This window comes from Cuculus canorus, chromosome 5, assembly GCF_017976375.1.
Source record: "Cuculus canorus isolate bCucCan1 chromosome 5, bCucCan1.pri, whole genome shotgun sequence".
NCBI classification, from domain to species: Eukaryota; Metazoa; Chordata; class Aves; order Cuculiformes; family Cuculidae; genus Cuculus; species Cuculus canorus.
Genome location: NC_071405.1, coordinates 33,510,778 through 33,530,221, shown reverse-complemented (window position 1 = coordinate 33,530,221; position 19,444 = coordinate 33,510,778). Strand labels below are relative to the sequence as shown.

Below are 19,444 nucleotides of genomic sequence, written 5' to 3'. Positions count from 1 at the left end.
CAGCCTGGAAAACAGAGTGACACTGTCGTGTGACATAAACTAAAACTGTCCAAAGCCTGCCAAGTCAGCAAGATTATTTAGTTAGTTAGGACAACATTTACAAACGTGCTAGACTAAATTCCATATTCAGTCACCAAGACAGGAACAACCCGATTTCCCAAGCTGTTTACCCCTAGTAACATCCACCAATTAGGCAGTGACCTGGGGATACTCAGCACTTGAAAGATAAGCCATTCCTATAATGATAGCTAAATATGGAATTCAAGCCCCAAAATTAAGACCCCAAATACATGTATTTCAGCTACTTTGCCTAAACTATATTTGTTGCTAAACACAAACACATTGATTTCTAAGAAAATAAACATATAAACTAAGGAAATCGGAATTAAGAATAACGCATTCCTATGGGATTTCTTCTCACCATCCCTCTACAATCTGGTCAAAAAACAGTAATTTTAAATTTTATGCATTTACATAGCATTAAAGATTTATATGATAGCTTGTTCTTCAGCTTCTGGAATACATAAACACATTAACACAATATGAAGGATTCTCAGAGATTTATCATAGTTCTAAGGGTGTTGAAAGTGTTTTTTTGTTTTTCTCCCTTCCCACCAGCCTCACAAGAGCCAGATGAAGAGCTGTGAAGCTCAGTTACTAACAAGGGGGATGAAGCTCTCTGGTACTTCAGAGAGAGCGAGCAGCCAAACTCCCAAGGAAAATGCCACCAGGCCACAATTAAAGGCCATGCAAGAAATAACGTAATACAGAATCTGTGGAAGAGGGTTGAGATGACAACAGCTGGAAGGCAATGAGAAGCAAAGTGATGAAATAGGAAAAGGAGCACCCAGTGGCACAAGCAGGGGATAGAGCATATCGGGCAACTGACACTCATCATCCATAGAAAGGGCAAAGCACCCAAGGAGGCTTCTAGTGGCATAAAATGGGTATAAAGCTAGAAAGCTTTGCTAATTGCTTTAGACTACCTCAACTCACTCAAAACAATCTTGAAACCTAGCTTGTTCATTTTGAAAGTGCCGGAACAGCAGTTATAAACATATCTGTTCTTCAAAAGAGAGGCTGGTATTTAGCAGCTGAAGTGTCTGAAAATACTTATTAGATGGTTATAAAGTTTTTTGGCATTTAGCAGCTGCTAGGCATGCAGCGAGCAACATTCTCATGTTGAGTATGGACATCTGCCCTCCATGATCTTCCCTTTCAAAAATAATATTAAATTTAAAACATTTTTAAATTATATATTGTGCTATATTTTTTTATCCTAAAACATCTTTGAGAAAGGTGAAAACTAATGCTTAAGTAATAGCAGCTTGTGAAAATAAATACACTTGATTTCCAAGCATATGCTGGACTAAACTTCCTAGCTTAAAAACACTCAACATCCATAACTAAAGCCTGGTTCTGCCCTTGGCTCAGACCCCAGCACCTTCCTTGTCCAGGAACCTGCACACCAACATCTCCTGGAAGACTTCTCACTCCGTCCTCAGCCAAGAGGATGTATGGCTCCTCTGAAGGAGAATGCACGGCTCCCCCGAGAGCCTAGCCTTTAAAGCATTCTGTCCTACAGTACCTTACAAAGTAGTTCTGTTTTCCAGAAGATTTGTCTGGCACAGCAAAGGAAAATAAGGGCTTGCAATTTGTCTCTCAAGCCAGTCCACAGACTCAACACAGTTAAAAGAAACCAGATCATGTCTTAGTAAATTTAAACCACATTGCCAGATGCTAAACATGATAGTGAATTTGAAACAGCATTAAAAAAATGTACTAAAAATTGTTAATGGGGCAAGCTATGCAGTTAATGGACCATGAGGTTATTTTCCCAGTAAACTTTCCAAACACACCAAAATGCATCAGTCCAAGTTAGACAAATTACCAGAGCCACAACCGCTGCTGGGGCCATAATTAAACCATGGATACTCAAAGACATGATGTACATACTGCTCCATAACTAACACATTACACACTGCAGAAGGCACTGCTTTGGGACCATCCACTTCAGATCCCCAAGCCTGCCAGCAGCGTTCAGTGCCCACAGCCAAGCACTCTCCAGCAGCTGTTCCTGAACGCCCAGCCTCCAGGTTAATGGAAGTGCTCTCCTACCCCTCCATTGAATAAGGTATTCTCTACGCTTGGCCGTGCCTGTTAAGAGCAACACAAACAAGCTCAACCTTGGATCCTCTCACGGCGACAGCTTATAGCAAACAATGAGCAAATCACCTAATTGTTATAAGTGGAGTTTATGGGTGGCTTGTTGGCACATAAATAGACTCACAGAAGGGCAATAACATATTTCTATATATAATCTCTCCAACCTGAATGCTCGTTTCAGATACAATTTATTAAAAAGACGTGAACTATCCAAACAGATGCATTTGCACACCGGAAAAAAGAAAAGCAGATAATTCTCAGAAAAGAGTCAGGCTGAGAGAAAACAAATATTTTCTTCTGACAGTAACAGAACAAAGTCATTGCATTTCCAGTGAGACCAAGAATGACCTTTTCTGCACACAGAGGGGCAAGATTTTACAAAGTATTGACCCAGAACTAATGTCGCAGCCCTAATTCCCAGTAGCTGCTCATTAAAATATCATAGCATTAAAAGACAGGGCATAAAATACACATTTTCCTAAATTCTTCAAATGCCAGCAGATGAAGAAATGCCCGTCAGGATGTCACTCAAGCGAAAAAGAGTTACCATTAGAAAACAAACAGGCTATGCTTTCTTCAAACTTCTCACACAAGTTTGCATCAGTCTCACTCTTCAGTTTGATTTTGGTGACTGTACCAAGTCCTGAGCTGGAGTAAGCAGCCATAGACAAGCCTGCTCACCACAAAGCAGGGGAAAGGGAACATTTTCCCTGCTTGTCTAGTCCAGCACATTTTTTCTAATGTAACTAGATAATTATTTTACACAAACCCACAACAAAAAAAGTGTTATCTTTACCTGACAAGAAAAGTCTTTCACGCATACCCAGCCCTCTGAAATGTTCCCATGAAAGACTCAGAAGAGACCAGACTCACACGCTTTTTTACACAGCACTGCATTCCTCTACCAATCAGTTCCATAAATTCTGCCCTCGGTTTCAACAGTCTATGTTGGTTTTCTGTGCCGTGCCTCATCCATCTGCTCTCCCGTGCACATTTTCATTAGTGTTACAGCCAAAATTGTGCCATGAGTGAAATCACAGCCACCTGATTTGCACAGCTCAGGAGAGGAACATTTTGGTACTCTTTCCCTCCATCCCTAGTTAAGCAACCCAGCCTCCTCACAGCATCCACTTCACACTGCAATGACCATTTTTCTTCTGCTAGTTCATGCTGTAAAACAAATTTCTCCTCCAGGACAGATAGTTTTCCAGCCTGAAATGCTACATATGCTCCCAAAGTACCAGCATAAGCCCTTTAGCAAGCTGTCAGATTGGCCAAAATCTATGGGCCCAACACTTCCAGCAAGCATAAATCAGCTGCAAGCCTGAAATGAAAAAAAGGAGGAAAATCAGGTCACATCAATAAAACCAATACTCATCCTTATTTTGGATCTGGTCTATAGAACCCACTGTCTGCAGTCTGGCAGAAAATTCAACCTCTACTAAAACTAGAGCATTTCCTTCAGGGGTATAAATGGAGAGTGTAGCATGAGATAACTACACAGAGAGGGGTTTCTTTTCAGAACATCACTGCAACAGCCCCAGAGACCAGGCAGCCATGGGCAGTGCTGCTGTAACCTTGAAACAAGCAGTTGCAGACCACAGCACCTGCTTCTCCTGATTAATAGTCCTGCCCTCAGCTACTCAATGGCAAACATTTACAACAAGGAAGCTAATTATGGGAGGAGTGAAAGAGGAGGCAAATCATCCTCAGGGGGCAACTGACCTTCTTGCCTTGATGAAGCCTACTAATAGGTTTAGTAGGTTATTATTAAAAAGATTTTCCTATGTGAGGGATTTTGTTTATAATCCACAATCCCAGGACACAGAGAAAACACACTTTTCCAATTAGTGAATAAGCATCTTTTTATTTTTTAAACTGCATAAGTAGCCACGGAATGATAAAAATATGCATTAAAAGATTCATTTATATTCACGCACCTGCTTCAATAGAATAAACCACAGCAAAGCCCTACAGAGTAAGCACAATAAAATGACATGGAAGAGAACTTTAAGAGATAGAAGCCAAATTTTGCTCTGATTCAAGACAAAGAAAAATTACAGCTCAAACCTCTAGGCACTTAGAAGGTCAAGCACATTTGTATTTATTACTTCCCAACCCCTGTTTACATACTGAAAGGTAGGTGTTGCTTTTATTGGTCCAAAAGCAAAGTGATAAACTATATGCTCACCATATATTCTCCTAAATTAAATACGATTTTTTTTTGTAACTTTGAAAGAATATATGATGCGTACATTTCCTGAATATATTGTTACTGTGAATCCATGGACAATTGTAGTTGATACAGCCTGAGAAAAAAAAAATTAATAAACAAATAAATAAATAAAGAGTATAATATGGAAGAAGAAAGAATAAAGAATACAATAAATGAAAAACTAAAACAAAAATTAAAAAATTTGTTCTTTCTTTTCAGTTTACTAGGCATAATGCATGCCAATTTATTAGACAGAAGTGGGCTTGTTTTCGCATCACCGTTAACACATCTGCATGATTCCTTAGCAAATTAAAGATAATTAAAAAAATATACCTGCCACTAGTGTTGGCAAAACAAAATAAGAAAGTAGGAAATACTTTAGACAGTGTTTTTCCAGAGAGAAGTAGTTTCATTTGGACACACTGATTGACTGCTGTGCATACACAAAGGCCTAAGCACATTTCTCAACCAAATACACGTTGATGATGTTTTACATTTTTGTTTTCCTTAAAATCTGGAGGAATTTAAGGGAAACTAATCCACACAACTCTGAGGTGAAGTGGTTTTACAAATCTGAACTATCAGCATCACAAGACCATGACTTCTGCCTTTTGCTTCTGGTATCAGTTCATCAGCTCAAGTCTGCAGTGCGGCTCATTTTTTTTGTTTCACTATGCCAGGTGGAGTTTTCACTGTAAACAATGCTACTAATTCAAATAAATAATGGAAAATTCAAATCTTTCTTATCCTTAGACCAAATACATAGAGATGCTCAGATGTCATTATTTTAAAGCATAATAATATCATCCACATTTCAGGCAGACAACCTGACCTCAGTCGTGGTATTAAACACACCTTGATGAAACAATGGTACATTTAATGCTTAATTGACTAAAAAATGTGTTTTATACTTTTAAATATTATTTATCTTTTTAATTAGTAGCCATATCAATATATAAAAACTTCAGAATAGCATCTGCAATGGGATGGTGATTTGACTTGCAGGAAAATCATGTATTCTCTTTTATTCCCTAACTGCTAGTCACACAGAACAGGTCTTTCCCCCAGCATCTAGAGAGGAGAGGATTAAAATCCATAAAATGCCTATAGTGATGAAATCCTGGACTTTGCCATGATTCTTCCCCTTTCCAAAGGGCCACAAGAGACATATGGATCTCACTAGCTCTTTGCATGCGCTCCAGCCCACACCTCCAGTCTGACTCTCAGGAGCCTGGAGAAACCAGGCCTTGATCTCTTATTTCCATTTAATGGTTGCAGAGAGAAGGGAAAGATCACAAAGGGCTTTCTGAGCAGGACAGAGAAACTAAAGATCTGTAAGCCTAATAAGTGGCCATTGCCCTTCTTCATCAAACACAGAGACCAGGCAAGTCCCACTCCCAAGACCACCAACTCTCTACGACATCTTTGCTGAATGCAAAAAAGACAACCAGTGCTACTGAGGTGCACGTGGGGTTTGCACGTAATTATCATAAAATGAGAAAAGATATAGCATAAGGAGTAATTGCTAAAAATACATACCACGTTGAAAATGTAATTCATGCCCACTCCTGGTCTTCTGCCAAACATTTTAAACACTCCCTCTCCCCTTGCCTATTTAACCCACTCCCGTAAATTTCTTTCAGACAGCCACTTCTCCAGGGCACAGCGCCAAACATGAAAAACGCTGTGCTTTATTGGCCATGCTACGCCTTCACCTTACAGACACTGCAAGGTCACAGCACAGCAAATACATTTGCATGCTGTAGCCACAATTTAATACAGCTCAACATGAGGAGTCAGGACGGGGTGATTTTAAGATTCTTTTATTTTAAAACAAAAATTATTTCACTCATTCACCCCCTCCAACCCATGCCCTCCAGCACACCAAGATGAGCATGCCCAGGCACGCTGCGCTGCGACCGTGTACCAAGGCGCACAGCCACAACTATCTTGTCTGGACCAGGCTTCCTACAGCAATGCTGTGGAAAAGCCCCATCACACACCAACACACACCCCAGGTATCTTCCCAGGCTTGCAGACCGGTGGTGGGTTTGGGTGTGCTTTTTGTGCCATACAGAGCTGACACTGGGCTATGATTTCTGTCCCTCCATGAGCTCAAGCCTCACTCTTCATCTTTATGCAATTACCTCTTGAAGCAGAGCTCAGTGATTCCCTGTTTGCAGTTTGTCCTTTATTTTAGTCTGTGTGCAGGCTCCTCCTGATTGGGGTGTCCCAAGACATGTTTCAGCCCTGCACCTCTTTTCTGCCATCCCTTCTATTCCTTTTGCATCCAGACAGACCCACTCACTCTTTGTACACACCAGTCTCACCATTCCCACCAAACCTCTCTGCAACGGAGCACCATGGAAACACGTCCTCTCTGTTTTACAGGTTTGACTAAGACATCTATTGCACAATATTCCATTTGCTTGAGGTCACTTAATACATTTTCCAGCACAAATCCTAAAAAACAAGAAAGTGTCAAACAAATGGAAGCTTTCTAGTAGACGTTTCATCTAACAACAGTGATTTCTCTATCATTATAAAGAACTTTTTACCTCCCACATGATATGAACATACACATTATGCAATACGCCATCCTTATTGATAGTGTGACATACTATAATAATTACCTCATCAGCAAAATGAATGAAGACTGAAAGCATAACTCAAGTCAACAACTTGTTGGAGAAGGATAAAGTGAAAATAATCTTATAAATGGATTGCCACGTAGGTCAAAATAAAATGGACTTTACAGATTTTCCTCAATTATCACTCACTTAAGGGCCTGCCAGAATTATAAGCCATACAAAGGTAAGTTTACTGTGAAAAGATGCTGCCTTGGAGACAGCCTTATAGTATTCCTGGACAGAATAACCAGCCGTCAAGAAGGGGCTGCCATCCTGTCTCTTGAGGCTCTACAACACAATAACAGAGAGCTTAACAGAAACATTGTTCCCACTGATATAAAAAAGGATTTTTAATCTCATCTGTCAGCTTCCAGACAATTATAAATTAAGAAAATGGATATTTTTATTAAAGCAAAATTAATGGCACTATAAAGTAAAAGAGTAAGTCTGATTAGCTTCTCGCAAAGATATATCTAATATTATCTGACAATGATTTTAACATATAGGAGGCCCGAAGGAGACTAAACCAGCAATTCAGTGGCAAAACAACTATTCCGGTCAAACACTAAACAGAAAACTATAAAGTAATAGACTTAGTTTAAGTATTCTAAAAATATTTTTCTCCAATAAATATGATAAAAATATACTGCGACCTTCATACTAAACAAAAAAAGAATAGTGACTTTTAAGGCAGGTGAAAAATTGAATGAAATTTCACTATCCTAATAGAAATCATTCCATAATTAGTACCTGAGTGTTCTTTTATTTTTGACATATCCTGTAATGATATTCCACAAAGTAAAAGAAGAATGGTGAATGTAATAATTACATTGTGTGTAAGAAGAAGCAGAAGTTAATCTAATATTCATCTATATGCAATACAAAGCTCATCATTTCATAAACTGATATTTTTAAATATAAACTACCATTACAAAATACCGTTACTTCATGATGCATTATTTGCCCTGTTTTACAGACACCTGCCTCAGGGAAGCCGAGGCACAGCTGCTAGGATAACATCTCAAGGATCTCACAAAAAGTCAGAAGCCTTCACTCAGAGTCCTGGGTTTGAGAAGCTCAACACCATATTCTCCCCTTCTATTATTTTTACTGATATAACATAAAGATTTTACACAACAGTGCTGAATATCCCACTTAATCAAAAACTGAAACCTGATGTTATAAATGTTACTTAAATTGGAAAGTCAAGTATTCCAAAATTAGAAAATGTTCCTCTACAACAGCCTTTGATTGCACACAGACGTGCCACACTTTCCTCCACATCCTTGCCTTATTCAGGAGAAGGACTGCAGAGCAATGAGGAATTAAGATGCCTGATCACTTTTTTTTTTTTTACTCATCCTCTTCATACCTTATATTTGCTGTATTTCCTGCATGCACCAGATTTTAGCCATAAGCTCTTGTTTCATGGTTATCACTCAGGATGCAGTCCCTAAGAAAATTGTCTTATCCATCCCCCGAATCAAAAAGATGAGTTTTCACATCAAATGATTTTAACATCAGGAATTAACACCAAACTTTGTCAACTCCTAACTGCTTTTGGATATAAACTTAAAATCTGAAGAATCTGATTTTTCCAAGAATATTGCACTTCAGATATCAGAGTCCAAAACAGGTACTAATTACTTCATTTCCTATACTGTCTTTTGAAGGAAGCAAATATATTCTGATAGGCAGAAATCCATAAACAGAAAGATAAGTAACATATCTGTAAGCACACCGTATCAGAAAACTAGAAGGACTCGAACTCTGTACTAGCCATACATTTTTCACAACCTTACAGAGCAATCTACCTCTTTCTTTTCTATGACAGTATCTTCAAAGATATTTTAATTCATTCTTCTCAAATTATACTGAGGCCCTGTGCTCATGCATTCAGCTTTGAAAGCTGCTGCTTTTCTTTTGGATTTGAAAGATGAAGAAAGGCTCGTGTATCTAAAACATGCAATTTCGCTAATTCTGCAAGTTGTTCCTGTTAAAACACCTCATCTCTTCCTATAAACATTGTCCTGTTTATACCCCGACTATCCCCATTACAGCGGTGCCATTAACAAGGGGTGTTGAAAAAGTACAAAGCTCATTACACAGAAAAATACGAATCTTGAATTCACATCTTTGCTGATGATCTTCTGTTCAAGGTGATCTTTTGTCATCCATCCCCATCAGTGGGTTTGTGTATGTCGTATCTACCAAACCAGAAGCAGAACATGTACAAACACCAAACCTTAATATGCCAAAGACACAAGGAGCGTTATCTGAACTCACTTACTTAACCAGGTCTGTATAGACAGCAAAGCCATAGACTTTTCACACTGGGTCAGTAAATTACAAGACAGAGTCCTATTGCAAATAATCCTAGGATATGCATTGTTTAAAAAAAAAAAAAAAAACAAGTCAATATGGAGAGCGATACACTCTCTAGCTGTTTCCAGTGGAGTTGGTGCCAGATGGGAAGGTGTAATCATTTCTGCTGAATTAGGAAAAAAATCAGCCATTCTTGCAAGGGGTTAAAAATAGCTAAATCAAGTCATTAAAAAATCATTAGGATCTGTATTTTCCTTTGTTCCTGCTGAATGCAACAAATATCTCATTTAGCTGAAATAACCATGGTTAAGCAGTGATTTCTCTGCAGAAGAAAATGAGACAAATGGCAGATTTCTAACAAATGCTTTTAATTTACAGAGAGGGTTTTGATGTGCCTCTGATTATCTGTTTCTGGCTTGCCCCTAGTTACAGAGAGATCAGTGCTTTTCTAGTGGAGGTTGACATGATATGGATGCTCCATTTTTTATAACATTCAGCGTTAAATCAGGTGGCATGATTGTTATCCTTCTCTTCAAAACACTTCTACGCGTCCAAGCAATACTTCCATTTAAATAATACTACAAAGTGTTTATCAAGCAGTTTACTATTAAATTAAGTGTATAGTCACCTCTGATTCACACACTGCAACCAAGAGTCAGGACCAGGGTCAATGCTGCACTGAGATACGTATCATTACGTCAAACTGGTCAGATTTTTATCCATTCTAAATCAGTGCAAATCCACCGATATAACGGTCAAAACACACAGCAAGGAAAGATCTGTCCACTTTAATATTGTTCCATAACAATTTAAAGAAGTACATATTCTTAATGGAAGCAAGTGCAAAACGTTCTCTTGCAGTCACTTAGCATTTTAATGATTTTGTTATTTGTAATCAGCTTGCCTAGAAAGTAGTATTTTTAAGAGAGAATTTGTGGTATCTCTTTGGAATAGATTTAAATTCTTGGAAAAAGAATAACGATCCCTTAGGAATACATGCTGACTGTACTTGAGCAGCATCCGCAGTGTGCCCAGTGTGGTTGTGGTCCCTTTCTGCTCTCAGAACAGAAAAGAAAAGAAGAGTTTCCACAAAGAGCTGGCAGAAGCTGTGCCCAGCCAAAGGGAGCTTACGTGAGCCAGAGCAGGGGGAAAGCGGGTAAAATAAGCAGGCCAGAAGGAGATGGGTAGTACGTAGGTGGTGTGTGCCAGCAGGAAAAATGCGAGAAAAGAACAGACATGGTGGGATCACAAAAGTGAAAATTATGCATCCACACATTTTATGCAAATTGTTTTTTCCAAGTACAAGCTGAAGAAATGCTTGTATAGGCAATGTGACTATAAGCCATAAAATCAATCTTAATTATTTACCAATAAGCCCTAAGAACAATCTTACTGGTTGGACAATGATGAAATATGAATAAGTTTTTAGTCTTAAACTGGCAAAGTGAAAAAGGACTATAGTACTTTCTGACATCAGACAATGATTTATTATTATTTGAAAAGATCAAATTAATGCAACTTAAAAAAGCAGCTGATGGAGCATATGAGAAAGTCTTTCAAAATATCATAGCCTACAGACATTTTCACAAAATGTATAGACATAATGCAAAAAATATAAAATAAAGCCATTAAAGTATTCACTATAGAATAAAGAGTTAAATCAGAACATGAAGAGACTCAGCATTTCCTCTAAAAATGAGGCTGTAAGATGAAGATTTTCATGGCAGTAGCTTGGGTTCCATTTTGACAGTCAGAGGAAGCAGACATTTACCTGCATGTTACCAGCTAAAAATACATGTGCTGGAACTACATTCCACTTGGAAAGGCATTTTATAAATGGGTGTCTTAGAAACTCACTTACCTGCATCAAAATCAACAGAATGCTTCAGTACTGCAACATTTCCTACAGTGTTATATCAGCTCCTACAAACCCAAGCCTCATAAATGAAATATCTGGTGTCTTCTGTATAAAGCACAAGTAGTTTTTAATTAAGCACATAGTAGTTAAATCAGAGGTCAAAGATGCTTTTATTTTGTGTATCCTGTATACTCAATACCCAAGGGACTTGTGCGACAGATTTCTGTAACTCTGAAGTGAATTCAGGACTCCAGAGCTCAGCTTTTAACAATAATTCATTGTGTGAGCCTCTGGAAGGTATTTAATCTCTCCACACTTTATTCTTAAATAAAGGGATGACAGCTGGAATAGGAAATGCTATCCCTGTCTCTATCCCTTCCTAAGAAAACAGCAAGAGGATTAGCATGCATCACCACAGAAAAGATTTACCTGAATAGGTAGAAGAGTGAGGTATTTCAGATAAGAGTGTGGTATTTTTAGGATAGTGAGTGTGCCAACTAGGCTAAAGGCTTTGTGAATTGGAGACATTTCCTATGAGGTTTGCGATAGTGCAACACACCAAATAAGACAGAGGTTAAAAAGGAAGTCTTAAATCTGTAGAATAGCTACCAATTACTTTAGAAAATACTGATATGTAAAAATTCACCAGCACAAAACTCAGATCGTGAATCAGTTATTCTGGAGGGGTTCTGTTTACCAGAGCAACCTAGATGATCAGTTAGTATAGCAAACACATCTGTGCAGCTCCCTGCAAAACAGCTCACGGTAATACATAAGGCACAAGTTATGTTTATCTTGTAGGAATTTCACTCACATCACACACAGTTTTAGAGCCGGTATTATAAATCCATGGCAAATGGTTGAAGTTTCCATCAGCCAAAAAGAATTTGCCTAAAGGATATGGAATTTGCAGAAGGCTACAGGAGGTCTATGATGATGGGATTAACAACATAAGTCTTTTTGCTCAGGTTTGGTGCTCAGAACATTTATTCTGCAAAAAAATGTAAAATGGGTCTTTGAAGTGGTCTTTTTATAATGAACATCACCAGTTTTTAACCTAAGGGTATAGAAACTGCAACACACAAAAAAATTAAAAATCAGTGATTAGTTGGACCCTTGATGCTGTGACTGAGGCAACAACATTCATTGTACTAGATGAAAGAAAGTAATAATTTATTATTGGAAGGCACAGAAGAACTTATTTTAGAGCATGCAGGATCTAAGTAAAACTGTGATGATTTATTTTATGGTTTTAAGTAATTAAATACTGAATAACTAAAGAAACAAACAAGGTTTTATATTCCATTTAAGCAACTCCAAAACTTATATTCTTTGTATTTTCTGTAATGTAATTATTCCTGAAAGAGTATTCCTGTTTCTACTGACCAGAGGTGGGGTCAAGATCCCTGACAAGATGATTCTTCAATCCCACAGCTAAGAAAATATTTTTACTGAGTAAGCTGTTCTGGGCAAAAAGCTCTGAATCTTCTCTCCTTCCAGCGCATGGAAGCCTTACAGATGGCAATGAAAAATAACCAGTTATGAGTCTGGACCCCATCAACCATAAGCTCAGTTGTGCAGCAAGATTCACTCATTTGGACAGCGCAGGAACCCTAATTCATCTGTACCTTCAACCATTCAGTCACAATGCTCACAAAAAAATTTAAAAAAAAAAAAAAAAAGAGCTTGCACAAAACCAGTCTGTGGATTAATGGAAGTTTTACGATACCACAGAACTTTTTTTGGCTGTGCTTCTACTCACAAGGTCTCACTATAGTTAAATAACATCGGAAAATTACTGATTGTATGTACATCACAAAACAATACTAAGTATGGTAATGGATAGATTAAATTTGTATTTATCTATTCTGTGGAGGAAAAAAATCTACAGCGATAAAAGACATTAAAGACAAAAGATGCATTAACATAGACCAAGAGTAGCTGGTGAGTGGGAGGTTGCCTAAAAAGCAATAGCAAGCAAGTTGGTAGATGTTTCACTAGATGTGTATCAGCAGTCCTACAGTGAAAAGATTACATATTGGTTACATTTTGTCAGTATTTCCCCAAGGCCTTACAGTTCTTTTTTTGTCCCCAAGCTATTTCATAATTGTCATCCAGTCAGAAAACCTGCTTTATGTGGTGCACTGGTATGTATCCACAGTGCAACTGAGAAATCTGTTAGTCATACTGCAGAGAATGACAAAAGTTGTAAAAGGACTCAAGTTAGAAGCAATAAATGAATTAAATGGTCTTTCTGGTACCTAAGACTCATTTGTTCTTCTAAACCTCCCCACATTATCAAAATCACCACTACAGGCAACAAATGCAGAAGCAGTATGAGGTAATACCCTCTCAGGCACTGTAATAGTGCATCTTTCTCATCATAAGTTTGAGGCAGGAGAAACTGAAATTTTTTTTGTCTGGAGCAGTGAATTTGTCATGCTATCCAAAAATAAATATATGAGCAACTCCATATTTATCTTTACAGCACAGCTTTCTTACACCAGTTCCTTCAGCCCCTTCTCTATTACATTCGAATAATTTTTTAATATTTTTTCCCTCCTTTCCCCCCCCCCCCCCTTACTATCTTTACTCTTCTCATGTTGTGAAATGTTTGCAGGAATGAATTCATGGGCTGTGCTTATCACAGTCAGATGTGCCTTCCAGATAACTTTTGAGTTAGCCACTGGAAGATGCAGTGCTTCTCTCAGCTCATAAGTTATTAGAACAGCTGGTCTAGGAGATGTTTCTTCAGATGGCAAATGACTTCTAGTAAAGTTAACTTAAAAAAAAAAAAAAAGCAGTAGACAAACCAGTAATATTTTTTTCTACCTAGTCAAAGCTTAGTACTCAGCAAGCCCTTTGAATAGATACGTTCAACATTTGCGCTGATTTGGACGTCCTCAGCATGATGACACTGGAAACAAATACAAATGTGTTTAAAATAAAATACAGAATGAGGCCAAGCAATTTAACAGATAGGCTATTCCATTGTAGAATGACTATTTAAATAGAAGCAAAAAAGCTTACGTTAAGATTATAGCAGACTATTCTTAGAGTCTGGTTTAACAGGATGACTAAACACAATAAGGCCAGCTTGGATGAGGCTTCAAGCAATGTAGTCTAGAGGAAGGTGTTCCTACCCATGGTACAGTTGGAACTAAATGATCGTTAAGGCCCCTTCCAACTCAAACCATTCTATGATTCTATGAATTGTGAAGGTCCAAGTCTTATATATTTCTCCCCTTCCAGCACTGGGTTTTAAACATTTCACATAAAGTATTTGCCACACAGAATTTCTTAGAATTTTCCAGCTCTTCTACAACTGCACTATCATTTATGTGCCATACTGTTTCATTTCTCACTTAAATGTATCATATTTTCTTGACATTTATTTACAACAAAATCTGAAAACATGTTATCAGAACATAAATGTACCTATACTAACTGGAAAGGATTCTCTATAAATGAGTGACATCAAATAATCAAATTAGGATTTCCTTTGTCAATAAGCATTTTCCAGTCGTATTTACTCCCACAATGGCCTGAGAGTAACTGATACTGAATCAGACTACTACTATAGACAGGGTTTATAGGGGATTTCACAAAAACAAAGAAAGAATCAATTACCATTTCTTGCAAAGGCTGGAAAAGCAAGTTTGAGGTTCTGTACTGATTCACTCCCAGAAGACACCAACTCAAATACAACTGTGGCTAAAAAATATTTTCCGCCACTAGGGAAGGACAGACAAGGACAGTCAAGGATTTCTCAAGCTCTGAGTAAGTTATAAAATGTATGCCCCACATCTCCACCCTCACACTAAGCAGTCAGCAAATATTGTGGAAAGTAAATTACCTGGCAAAAAATGTAATTCTGGGTTGAATGAAACAGTCAACAAGTTCGACCGGTCACTTCAGAGAACATTTTGCTAAGTGTATTGAAAAGTTTCCTTGTTTCTTCCCCACAACTGCATTAGCTGAATTTTCCGGCTGCTACCAGTTCATCTAAGAACACACCGTCTTGGAACAAGTAAATAGCAAGTGACAGGTGTGACTCAGCCAACTCTAACTAAAACTGAAGCATTACAGTAGCTATCGACAGATTGAGGGGGAAAACAGGATGAAGTAGAGTCACAGTGATGGTCTCAACTTAGAGTCCTAGGGATGTTTACACAGTCAGCAGATTGACTGATACAGCGTCAGGTCTCATTTACAGCAGGACTGTAGCAGCAATGGAGAATGTTTGTAAGAGACAGAGTATGACAAGGCTATGTCAAGATTTTTGCAGCATGCCCTACTGCAGTATAATCAGTCCTGGCCAGTAGTAATACCATCAGCTGTCACTGGCAAATAGCCATATTTTAGTTCTAATGTGAAATTGGAACCTTTCAGATGCAGACAAAAAAATCATGATTAAACTTAAGTATTAAAGGAGCCCACATTATTATGTTTATTATTATTATTATGTCCTTTCAAAATAAGTCTAGCTGCAGAAACTCTTGATGCAGCTGGAAAAGGACATCCTGCTCAGGGCCAGGATGGCACATGTATGGTCAGCACCATATCATGTTTTCTCTGTTGTCTACTGGAGTTTCTTATAATTCATGTATTATAATTTTGTTCCTGTATACCAACTTATCCAATGTTTCAGTCAATTTAAGAATTGCAACTGACATACTTTATCTTGTCAAAGAGCATTTGCCTCTTAAGGAAAGTTAAAACTGAAAGCAAGTACCAGCGGGAGATCACTTCAGGGCCCCTGAGCAGGGAGGCCTGCAGGGTGCAAAACTCTAGATATCAATTGACATCCTAAGAACAACAGCAGGAGAGTGAGATCTGGAAGCCATGAAAAATGCCAGTAAAAATGTAGATGTTCAATCAGGTCCAGTGCATCGTATCAGTAAAGAACAGATTTTCAGCAAGTGGGCCATTTCTCTGCCGTGGAACAAAGCCAAGCTACCAAAGCAGGAGTAAAAGTTTGTGGCACTGACAAACCATGTAAGATACACACATATATGTAAAAATAATAATTTTTAAAAAACATAGATGCTTTATCTCCTGGGAAGATCACTCATGTTAGCAATACAATTCTGCATTGAACTTAAAAACAAAAGTTTGGAGACCTTCCAGAGTGGGAGGCTGGAAGCAGCTGTGGGTTGAATCCTGTGAGCAGCATCACAAAATGCCTGAGCTGTGCAGAGCCAGTTTACTGCAAAGCGTTTTGCTGCAAGGCAGCAATAACCCTTACCTTCCTCCCCTCGCTTCTCTGTTTTGCCGACAATAGTTTTTAGGTGCTACTGGATCACTTTATGTAATGACCCATGTTGAAGTCACTAAGAATCAGTTCAGGTTTTTCTACGTAAAATGACTTACACAATAAAGCATCTTATTTAACCGCTCCATTGTCAGAGCTCATAAATATAACTTTCCAGACTCATCTTTATTTTTCACTACCTTTATCAACAACGGTCCTAGCCAAATCACATGGTAGGATACTTCCAGTGTGATTTAGAAACCAACTTAATTATTCTCCGGAATAATTCTGATATGCATATGGATGGTTAAACTCAAGATACAAGGCCAAATTTTACCTCTGTGTTTTACCTGCACAGGACGCAAGGCGACTTCAAGTAAATCATTAAAAGCGGTGCTGAAGGGATGAATTTTAATGCTTCTGCTTACTAGACAGAGTTATTCTAGAAAATGCTACCTTTCTTCAGGCTAATCACATGTAACAGCTGATTCCATAATAATATAATCATATATATCCAGTCTCAGACGCCTATTTCACTTTCAGAGTCCTAATAACATACTTCCAACCTGCTCCACACTCAAAATATCCATCAAGGAACTGTGGGTTTCAAGTTCAGATGCTGTACTCTTCCCTTTGTACCCATGTAGGAGGAAGGCTGAGGTCAAGCACTCACAGGGACAGCACTAATGACAAACAGCGCTATCCTTTCCAAACCAAAGCACTCAGAATAAAGAGCCAAGAGCCCCCAGGGCTGTGTTAGGCAGCACGCTGCCAGCAGGACGAAGGAGATGATCCTTCCTCTCTTGTGGCACCCTGTGCAGGAGTGAAGAAGGTGGAGCCAGGTCCTCCCCAGTAGTGCCCAGTGACAGGACAAGAGGCAACGGGCACAAAGTGAAATACAGGAAATTCCATTGAAACATAAGTATTTATTATTTTTTTTAATGCCAGAGTGGTTGAATACCCTACCCAGAGAGTCTTTGGAGTCTCCATCAGTAAAGCTAGCTGTCCAAGCCAGTGCACTAATACTTCAAGTATTCGCACTGTGTTTAATTACTATAAGTTTGGGTGCCAACATGTGCACGGAGGAGGAAGACTGCTGGTCTCAAGAAGTCTTGAAAATGGAATAAACCTTTGCAAAAATCCATGCCCTCTATTTGGCCATAGGCTGCTGTACCTGTCTGTGCCACCCAGCAAAAGTCACCACAGGAATGGCGTGCTACAAAACTGCTACCTGGAGAGTGGGCTGACTTGATGGAAATTGTGATTGTTATTGTTATTTTTCAGATTATGAGAAGGGAATGCCCTTCTGAAGTTATTTAGAAGTAAAGGTTTGCCTAGCTCACACACCTCTCTTCAAAACGTTTGCCAGACCCAAGAACCCTGCACAGAGACCACCCGAGCCAGGCCTGCAATATCTCATTAAACACATTCTGAAGTCCACCTGCCTTCAGCTGCTTCAGCTGCCTTCAGGCAGTTGTGCCTTCATCCGTATCACCAACCTGACTTGCCCCATCGAGGGGAAGGCACGGGCAGCTCAGCCTTAAAAGTGTCCTCTCAGATTGTGAAAGGAGAGGACCCTGATGTATATAGTTTCACACAGAAGATCACACTGATGAACATGCACACATTTTCTTGCTGCTGCATGTTCAAGGTAGTTCCCAGGAACAGGCAGTGACAGGACAGGTTTGGTGACGCTGCAGCTGCCAGGTTAGCTGGGGGACTGGCTTCAATTCAGTGGTTTGTTTGCAGCCTCCTCATTTAAGGATTTCAAACTCAGCAAACTGAGATTAAGCCCCATGCAGGCAAATCTTAAATTCTTTTCTCTGATGTACAGAGTTCAATATTGCCTTCTGGGAATGAAGCAAACCATAAACAGATACGTTAAATATAGCTTTGCTAATAATTTCACAAACTGCTAAGGAGGACTTCTTGTCTTCACAGTGATTCTGTGATTTTAAGTTTCATAAACTGTGTCATTTTATTTTGTGGGTGACCTCCAATTCTACAAAGGCTTTTAGGCGTGCTGTTATAAATTTAAGTCTGAAATGAGCTGACCTGCTTAATGAGGATGTCTATAGAGCTTAATGAAACAATTTAGTGCTTCTTTTTTTTTTTCCTGTATAAGGACCCTGATTTCTCACAGCAGCAAAAGAGACACCTAAACAAAAATTACAATTTATAACACTGTTTAGAAAGGAAAAAAGAAAAAACAACACACACACACAATTTATGCACAATCTGGCCTCATCTACAAAGCCTATTTCTCACAGTTCCATTCATTTAGCAGAAATTTTGCTTTTTTATTTTCCTGATATCTTCCTGGAAATTCATCAGTCTCTGTCCCTTTGGGGGGAAACAGTGTATTGGGAAGCATGGAAATCTCAGGTCTTCAGAAAATGGTGGACTTGGTTTTGCTGCAGAGCAGCACCTGCGGTGGCTGGCGCATCAACAGGAGAAGTCGTAATGTTCACTTAGAGAGCACAGGGGCCAGCTTCTGGTGGGGAAGGAAAAAATGAGTGGGCAGTCCATATGTTTCTGAACACTCTTTAGTTCAATTCTTTCTTGCTGGCAGATGCAATCTTCAGTAGAGGACACCGTCTTGAACAAAAGCTTCTGTTATTACTGCTGTATTAATGACTATTTTTGCCTCCTCTGCCTCCTACTATCTACTGTTTTCCTAAGCTTTTCTGAAGCTGTTTTTTCACTAATGCTTTCTTCCAAGTGAGGCGGCAAAAGTCACAGCTGTTGTGGTTGAGAAAAGGTCCCAGTACCCTGCAAGGCGTTCAGGGCTGAGACCATCACTGTTTGCAAGATAAAGTTTCTCTTTCCTGAAGGGTTTTCATAAACCATTGCTTCAAGCTTTGCACAATGTTGCAGCGTAGAGTTAGCATGCAGGTTTGTTATCCTTGGCAATGGGAACGAAATAGGAAACAGAACATCTTTTTTTTTTATTTTAGTGCCTTTTAAAAGAAGTGTCAAAAGGTCATTATTCGCAT

At 38.8% G+C, this 19,444-nt stretch overlaps 1 protein-coding gene across 6 annotated transcripts in view; it reads right to left on the bottom strand.

Annotated features, from left to right (window-relative positions):
* Positions 1 to 19,444, bottom strand: part of KIAA1549L (KIAA1549 like) — a 141,725-nt gene that overhangs the window by 96,127 nt on the left and 26,154 nt on the right. The window lies entirely within an intron of this gene.